General features: G+C 43.4%; 1 long non-coding RNA gene across 1 annotated transcript; it reads right to left on the minus strand.

Annotated features, from left to right (window-relative positions):
- Positions 1-1,625: 1,625 nt before the first annotated feature.
- On the minus strand, positions 1,626-7,289 carry LOC108449720. Its single transcript, XR_001865999.1, has 3 exons — positions 7,126-7,289; positions 2,995-2,999; positions 1,626-1,636 (listed from the first exon to the last, which is right to left on the minus strand). It is a non-coding gene; the product is annotated as an uncharacterized LOC108449720 (long non-coding RNA).
- Between the last annotated feature and the right edge of the window lie 1,570 nt (positions 7,290-8,859).

Genomic DNA, 8,859 nt, shown 5'->3' on the forward strand with positions numbered 1-8,859 from the left:
ATGCTTATCTTTATGAAAAATCTCAGAGACTGTTTACTTGAAAATATAATTTTTTTCATTCTCTTTAACTAGCTGTTAACTAGTAAATATAAAATGATTTAAGTTTCAGAGGATTTAGACAGTCTGTTTATGCTTTTTGTGTCTGACGCATACAACCACTATGCAAATAATTGGCAGCATACAAATGTTTATCTACATTAAAACCACCTGGTAAAACTTCTACATTATGAATTTCTCCAGAATTAACAATATTCATAATTCCCACTTTCCTCCTCCATCTTATTCAATGTGCAGTGTGCTGAAGCTGTCATGTTTTTAAAATTGGTTTAGAACTGCCCTGTTAACATTCTGCAGAATAGCAAACCCAGAATTTCATGGACTCATATCAGACAAGGTATCTTCAAAAAGAACACCCCGTGGATGCTGATAAAAATCAACAAACCATACTAAAATTAATAAATTGTGAAGGACAGGGTTTATAACCCTGTTTGTACAGTGCCTGTGTCAAGGAAACTTCTTCCAACATCTACAGTCTCTCCTGGGAGGGTTTGGCTGGGCTCATGTGGCACTTTCCATGAGATCAGCCAGGAGTGATTATAAAGCCTGGTCTCGCCAGTAGAAGAGTCAGGGGCAGTTTTAAGTAAGCAGAATGCAATTGAATGTGGTTATATTGCTGTAAGTAGGGTGGATATAGATATTCACATCTATTTGAGGAAAAAAAGACTCAGAAGGGTGTTAAAAGCTACCAGTCCTGGCAATGGACATGAAATGTGTCTTGGTGCTTATTTAAAAAATATATATGGGAGTGAGAGAGAGTGCTATTACAGGCAGGCACTGGGGGTTTTTTTTTTAGCTCTGGCATTAATTTTTCACCCTGTGTTCCTTCTTTTCAATTTCTAGGAGGAAAAGAAACAGATATAACCATGCAAATGTCCCTGTGCTCTGCCTCCGGCTATAAGCTTAAGAATTATAAGCTTGACAACGCTGAGTTGTAGACAACACCCCTTCAGTACTTTCTGGCTCAGTGGCTCTGTGAAGACCTCTTTGAAGGTGCAGCTCTTCAAAAAGACTCTGCGGCAGCACAACTAAATGTTTGCTGCTAAATATAGAAATGCACTTTCTTTGAGCATGGCTGGTTTGCTTCAGGTTCACCTTTGGAGCTGCATTTATAGATACAGTATGGATTTTAAGGAGAAAAAGTGAGAGTAAAGAAAGGAGTAAGAAATCAAAGAATTAGACAGTAAGAGTGCCTGATGAGGGGAAAAAGGCTCTGACAAGTAAAGCTGGGCAACAAGTCAACGATTTGACGTGGCCATGGAAAGGCAAACACATGATAAGATGTTAGTCAGAAGAGTGGATTGATTCACCATAGCCAAATGCAAACCCTATGACTTAAAACATTGGTGAAATACTGTCTGAAGACACTGTGTACAGGTCTCCACAGCAAATTTGAAGGAATACATGTTCAGAGCAGAAGGAGTGTAGGAATAATAGGAATTATTATGTGGGAAGGCAGGGAGAGGTCAGTGAAAGCTTGGGTTGGGGTCTGAGAGAATCAAGTCTCAGGGCAATAATAATTGATGGAACAATCTTCTTTTAAATGGTTCCTACCCCTTTTTCCCACTGGAAAACAACCCTTTTCAGATAGTTGCAAACAGGGGTGATATTCCCTGTGTTATTTTTCCTTTTGAAGAAGCCTTGTACTCTCAGCTGTGATTGTGTCTGGGTCTGGCAGCAGATATTTTAAGGCAGGTGAAAAAAACTGAATGCTTGAATGCTTCAAGCATTCACATTGCTCACTACTATTGAAAATTCACATTGCTCACTACTATTTCATATCAGATCCCCTTCTTGGGCAGCAGCAGAGTTTTCAATCTGTTGAGGAGAAGAGAAAAGGTTGAGACAAGTGACCTCTGAGAGAAATGAAGAACAGAATTTCTGGGTATTTTTTTCCTGTTTAATAGAGAAACCTCAACAAATCAGAGAGATGGGCAATCACCAAACATGAAGTTCAACAAGAGCAAGTGCTGGATTCTGCACCTGGGATGGAGCAGCCCTGGATGTATAGACAGACTGGGGAATGACAGGCTGGAAAGCAGCTCTGGGAAGGACCTGAGGGTCCTGGTCAGTGGAAAGTTGAATAGGAGTCAGCAGTGCCCTGGCAGCCAGGAGGGACAACCCTGTCCTGGGGGCATCAGGCACAGCATCACCAGCTGGGAAAGGGAGGGGATTGTCCCATTCTGCTCTGCACTGGGATGGCCTCACCTTGAATGATGGCCACACCCTTGTGTGAGGTTTTGGGCACCACAGTATAAAAAAGACATTAAGCTTATTAGAGAGCGTCCACAGCAGGGTAACAAAGACGGTGAAGAGCCCAGAGGTGAAGCCTTATGAAGAGCAGCTGAGGACATTTGGTCTGTTCTGCCTGGAGGAGACTGAGGGGAGACTTCATTGCAGTTTCAACTTCCTCATGAGGGGAAGAGGAGGGGCAGACACTGATCTCTTCTCTCTGGTGACAGTGACACGACTTGAGGGAATGGCCTGAAGCTGTGTCAGGGCAGGTTTAGGCTGGATATTAGGAAAATGTTCTTCATCCAGAGGATGGGCTGGCGCTGGAACAGGCTCCCCAGGGCAGTGGTCACAGCACCAAGCCTGACAGAGCTCAAGAAGCATTTGAACAACACTCAGCCACAAGCTGTGACTCTTGGGGCTGTCCTGTGCAGGGTCAGGAGTTGGACTTGATGATCCTTGTGGGTCCTTTCCAACTTGGCATATTCTGTGTTTCTGTGACTCAGTGTTGTTCTGGGGCACGTATGGGACTGGCAGTAGAAAAACCAGACATAAGCACTTGCCTAATATCACATGGAACTGGGTTTCTGGCTCCTCTGACGCTCAAACTTAAGAGACTCAAGAGACCTCACAGAGTAACAACAATGAGCCACAAGTTTGTCAGAGATCCCTGCGTTTCTGAATGGATCTCCTCCCCAGTACCACAAGCCCTTCACTCAACTCTCCTAAGCATTTATATCTCATTTTAGATATTAATTGTGCAGAAGCAGGACCCATTCAGAGGTGCAAATCATCCTTTGCATCACAGTGCCATTTGGCACCTTGCTCTGAATCAGAGCTGACATATCATGCCTGCACCTTGCTGAGGGTTTTGTGTCTCTGTGTGATCTGCACTATAGCCTCCTTTACAGCAACCTTGTGTAATTCCTATTTACACCCACATGTTCTCAAAGAGTGGTTAAAACGTCTGAATGTGCAGAGAATTTGCTATAAAAAAAAGTAAATAACAGCACTTGACTCATCACCCTCTTCACATGAAAGAATGGGGGCCATCAGGTGAGGAACACGGGAAACAGGGAAAAATCAATGGGAAGTGATTCTTCATGGAATGATAGGAGACCTGCACAATTCACTAGAAGGGGTGCTTGTGTGCAAATCTGCATGGGTTCAAGGGAAAAATGCTTGGAAGAAAGAGGAGAGGAGAGGAGAGGAGAGGAGAGGAGAGGAGAGGACAAAAGACTGCTAAGAGTGCTAAGGGGACAGGGCATACGTCCTTGCTTTGCTCTGTTAATTCTGTTAATGAAAATTATTTTCTATGCAGATGAATCCCCCTTATCAAGGAACAGGTAGGAGGCAGGACAGTGGTGATCAGGGAATGAGGTGGATACACAGCCTCTGTGTCTGTGTGTCTGTCCTACCACTGCTGTCTGGGCCCTTGTCATGAACAGTGTGGCTGTCCATATGTCCTTCAATTTCCTTGTGTTTCTGTGTGGAGGTTGAAATGTGACACTTCGAGTACCATTAAAGGAGTATTTTTACTAAACAGTGTCCTTTGTGGCTGGGTGGTTGTTTGGGGTTTTTTTTTGTCTCTTCACTTCTTTAGCTTATTTTGGTATTTGTTATGAACAAAAAGTTCCATCACAATTAGTTGCCTTGGCTACTAATGATTTTATTTATTCGTGTATACCTCCTTGTATTTAAACACAGCACCTAATCTGTCTGCTTTGTGTTGCTTAATGTGACAAGGCCCTAAGCCACAGTGGGCTGCTGGTTGCAGCTTTGATTACGCTAATGGCATCTTCAGTTTGCTCTTTGGGGAGGTGGGGGTGGTTTTTCTGGGAGCAATATTTAGCAGAGGGACTTGATGAGATCACATTGAAACTCATACTCTATTGACAGTGCAGCATGGGAGGAACTATTCTGTATGATTAAAGAAATGAGGGGAGCTATGTCTGTGTGCAGCTGCCTGGTGCCTGGGAGCTCACAGGGTCTGGATTTCTGCTACGAGTTACAAACAACAGGAAAAAGGTGATGGTCAGCAGTGTTGGCACCCCACAGAGCCAGCCACCCACAGTGTCTCCAAGCAGATCCTGGTATCTGGATAAACAGTGCAGTCATTTCCAAGGGGAAATCAAGTTAGCTGAGGAGATGTGTGTGTTCACTGTGATTAAATCCATGTCACACCAAATGTCTGTAACATTTGCCTGGGTCCTCTGGCCAGGCCATTGTGCTGGGGTTTTAGCACATGATCAATTCTCTGTCTTAGAGCTGTGCACTCAAGGGAACAAATATTAATGTGATTAATGTCCAGGTTAACTTGGTGCGACTTACGGGAAGGAAAGATCACTAAGGAGTTATGGTCTGATATTTTCAGTGGAAGAGAGACTAAGGAAAGAGTCTGCATATTCAGGTGCCTGAAGTCAGTTTTCTACCTTGAGGAAGTGAAACCATGGCCCCAGAAGTGAGACACAGATGTTGTTCCAGCTGAAGTCAGTAGGAGCCAGGGAGCCTTGGTGCCTTAGAAAACGAAACCGTTTAGTCTTAGCAGAGGGAGGTGAAAACAAATGAGACAGCATATTTTCTTCAAAACAGTGCCACAAGAGTTGCTCAGCTGGTGCCTGGGACCTCCTGCCAGCAGCACCTGTGTCACCAGCTCCGTGCCTTGGCTTTGTGCAACTCCGGCTTCATGTCATTTGAAGAAAAGTGTGAAAAAGCTTTTTGTGAAGTTTTTGTCTGCTGGGTGAAATTATTACGACGAGAGTAGGCAGGAGCAGTGTAAAGGCTTTCCTACCTTTGTGACAGTTCTGTATCACTAGTACAACTCATTCATCCTGCTTAGGAAGAAACAATGTTTTGGTGAACAGAAGCAGAGAAAAATAGAGATCTTGGATCTGGGATGGATCTCCCCAGGCTGTATATCCCTTGTTCAACCAGATGTTAAACTTTTGCCCTTGAGCATTTACCTATAGCTGTGTTGAATCAGGATTCCCTCTGGAGATAAGGCTGTGGTCAAGGCTCATGACTGGTCAGAAAAATAAACTTGCAGCATGAAAACTTAGCCCTGCTGCAGTCATGAGGAGGTTTGCCCTTAAGCTGAATGAATTGCACCTAAGGCCAGAAGCAGGGCTTCTTTATGACCACAAAGACCTTTACTCAGCAGTTCCCTCACCTCTTTCTCATAACACATGGCTGAGCCCAATGCATGATATTATCAGATTACCTCATTAGCAGTTGATAGACCAGTTAGAGAGGCTCCAAAGCAGCAGCCTTTAAATTGGTGCTACTGACTGCAACAACCAGACCCTGGAGCAGGGTTCAAGACTGGAGGTCTGCTGCTTCAGGTGAGGTCTGGTTTTCTATCCGTCCCTTCCAGGGGAAGGTTTGAGGAAATTGTGCATCTAGGTAGAAGAAAAGCCTTGAGGGTATAGAGGCTTCATACCTGCTCCTCCTGTTTCCCTGTCTTTGCTCCCTAATCAGTAGGCACAACAAGGCCCTTTCTCTGGGCAATTCAGTTCAAGGCCAGGTTGGCTGGGGCTTTGAGCAACCTGGTCTAGTAGGTGCTGTTCTTGCCCCCGTTGGAGGTTGTAACTAGATGATATTTAAGTTCCTTTTAACCCAAACCATTCTGTGATTCTATGATTTGGGTGCCTACAATCAGATAGGACAAAACCAGGAACAAAGTATATGTCAGTCTTTATCCTGTGGCATAAATGTGTTTCTTTTCCGAACTTCTATGAAATATAAATGCTCATAATTGCTTTTAAAGAAATATTTTTTTTGCAGGTGTAAAAGAAACCTTAATGCCTGCAGCATTGCACTTGTGATGAGCAGCCCTTCAATAACTAAACAATAATTTATACATGTACCCAAGGAAAGAGGGCTAGTAATAAGTTAGTGACAAGCTTTTAAGGGATTAATATATGAACATTAGGTTAAACATGCTTTATTTTTAAAAACACTCAGGCTGCATCTTTCTATGGAGCATGTTATTAAAATTGACGCGATTGACTATTAACTACAGTACATAAGTACACTCATGTCATAATTCATGCTTTATTATCCAACTACAGGTAAGTACATAAAAATTCAATGTACCCTATTGCATCTTATTTAGATCGCTGTTGCAGTGAAATATAAAGTGTCACCGATAGATTTGCTCTAGTAGTAATTCCATAGTAAATTACAAACAAACTCAATGAAGCAAATCCTCTTGCAATTTATTTAACATGATATTTTTCATTTATATTCAAGGTACATTTTTGCAAATATGCTACGTCTTTCAAATAAAAAACACCCAACCAACCCAACACTTAATCTCTCAGGAGGACTGGATTAAAAAGCTACTGACCTAGAACCTCTGCATTTAAATAAGCTTCAAGAGAGTGCCCTTCATCTGTTGTGTTTGAAGATGAAGACTACATGAGAGCACATATAAGAACCACCACAATAAAGGGCTGCCTGGTTCATGGCCCCAGGGAAGTTCAGAGAAAGGATATTTCAAACATAATGAGCGCCAAGGGAGTCTTTCCCTCTTGGTGTGTAGCAGTCAATAACCTGACTGACTTCATCCAGATCATTGTACTCAGCAGCTTCAAGTATCTCCTGTAAATATCTGTAAACCCCACATGGACATTTTCCCAATTTTAGGTACAATTTTATTGTCCTGTGGCAATAAGTTGGTCATTTGGTCATGAGCTTTCTGAAAAAGTACCTTCACTGGTTTGCTTTTGTGGATACAAAAATGCTGCTAGCAAGAATTTTTCTTGCTACTTTCTAAGTCCATGGGATACTTTTCTCTCTCACAGAAGATATTCTCAGAGTTTATAAACCATGAACACCTGTGACCTTGCCGAGCTTTGTTTATAGTACAGTAGGAAAATATTTTGAGAATGGATGTTTTAGGGTTTTAGCCAATCACCCGCAAGGGATGGCTGGTCCTTTGTCCAATTAGACTATGAAGAAAAAGTCTATAAAATAGTTTGTAAAATAATTTAAAAAATCAATCTTGCTGCACAATTCCTGCCTGCTGGATATATCTGCACGCTGCAGCGTGTCCTGCACTGTTACAGTGCAGATACTGCAACACGATGTATCAGACAACGAGGCCCGTGGAAAGAAATATACATGGACCAATTCTTGATAGATGTTTCAGAGAGATGTTTATTTCTACAGCTACATTGCTGGGTTCTGCCAAGGAACTGTGGCAATCACGGGACCCCAGGGTCCTTGCCCGTGCAGGGGAACACAAAACAACCAATGGGGAACGAGGCTGACCAGGGGCAGGGAAACGCTGTGTCTCCCCCCCAGGGCCCCTCTCCCAGGACCACATGGCATGGGGGGAGGGACCCAACACTGCACGCTACGAGCCAAGCCGAATTTCTCTAGAGGTACACTTCCCCTCCCCACCCCAGGACCGGGAAGTCCGACAGGACTGAGAAAATGGCGAACAGCGGCTCACAAATCGACGCTGTGCTAACGGTCTGGAAAGGTGTTTTCAGTATAATGCACATCTCAGTTCCTGAAAACTCACGTTGTGAGTTACTAGACTGGGCTGCCTTGCATGGCATTTCCCCGGACAGAGACACTGCCCTGGACTTTGGGCTGTGGCAGGAACAAGGCTGTGCCATACGGCATGAGCTCCCGTCTGGGAACCTGGCAGTGTTAGAATTATTCCGAACTTGGCGTTCGTTATTTATTCTGCTGACAGACCTTGACTGTGGCAGCAGAGCTGGCTCGCCTGTCTTGGTGGCGAGTGAAGGAGATACCCGAAGGGGACCCCACTGATAGGGCTTCAGAAAAAAGTCTATAAAAGAGTTTTTAAAATAATTAAATAAATCAATCTTGCTGCACAGTTCGTGCCTGCTGGATATCTCTCCTCCTCCATATGGCTGCGGGATGAGGCAATATGCTTTAAATCTACTGCTTGAACATTTCAGGTGGTTTTAATCCTTGTACATTGAACGTAGTTCCAAATAATTTTCTCCTACCCATTCATGAATTTTGGTTGGTTTGTTTTTTTTTTTTGCTTCAGGCGCCATGTTTCATAGAGTCATAGAAACAGAATGATTTGGGTTGGAAAGGACTTTCAAAAACATTTTGTTCCACCCCACATGTCATGGGCAGGGATACCTTCCACTAGACCAAGTTGTTCAAAGCCCCATGCAACCTGGCCTGGAACACTTCCAGGGATGAGCCATCCACAGCTTCTCTGTGAAACCTGTTTCAGTGCCTCACCACCCTCTGGGTTAAGAATTACTTCCTAATATCCGATCTAAATCTACTATATTTCTGTTTAAAGACAGTCCGTCTGTCCTGTTGCTCCTGGCCCCTATCAAAAATCCCTCTCCATCTCTCTTGTGGCCTCTTTAGGCACTGGAAGGATACTGTAAGGTCTCCTCTAAACATTTTCTTCTCCAGGCTGGATGATCCCAATTTTTCTTCTGTTAAATGTGTATGCTTGTATAATTCAAGTATTCCTTTTGCTGTTCTTGGAGTTCTTGGGAGTTAAAAGGAGATACATGAGGGCAGACTTCGGCTATGATTGTCCATGAAATAGCTGCAGTGCATTTA

The sequence above is a fragment of the Corvus brachyrhynchos genome, unplaced genomic scaffold, assembly GCF_000691975.1.
Source record: "Corvus brachyrhynchos isolate BGI_N302 unplaced genomic scaffold, ASM69197v1 scaffold89, whole genome shotgun sequence".
Classification (NCBI taxonomy): Eukaryota; Metazoa; Chordata; class Aves; order Passeriformes; family Corvidae; genus Corvus; species Corvus brachyrhynchos.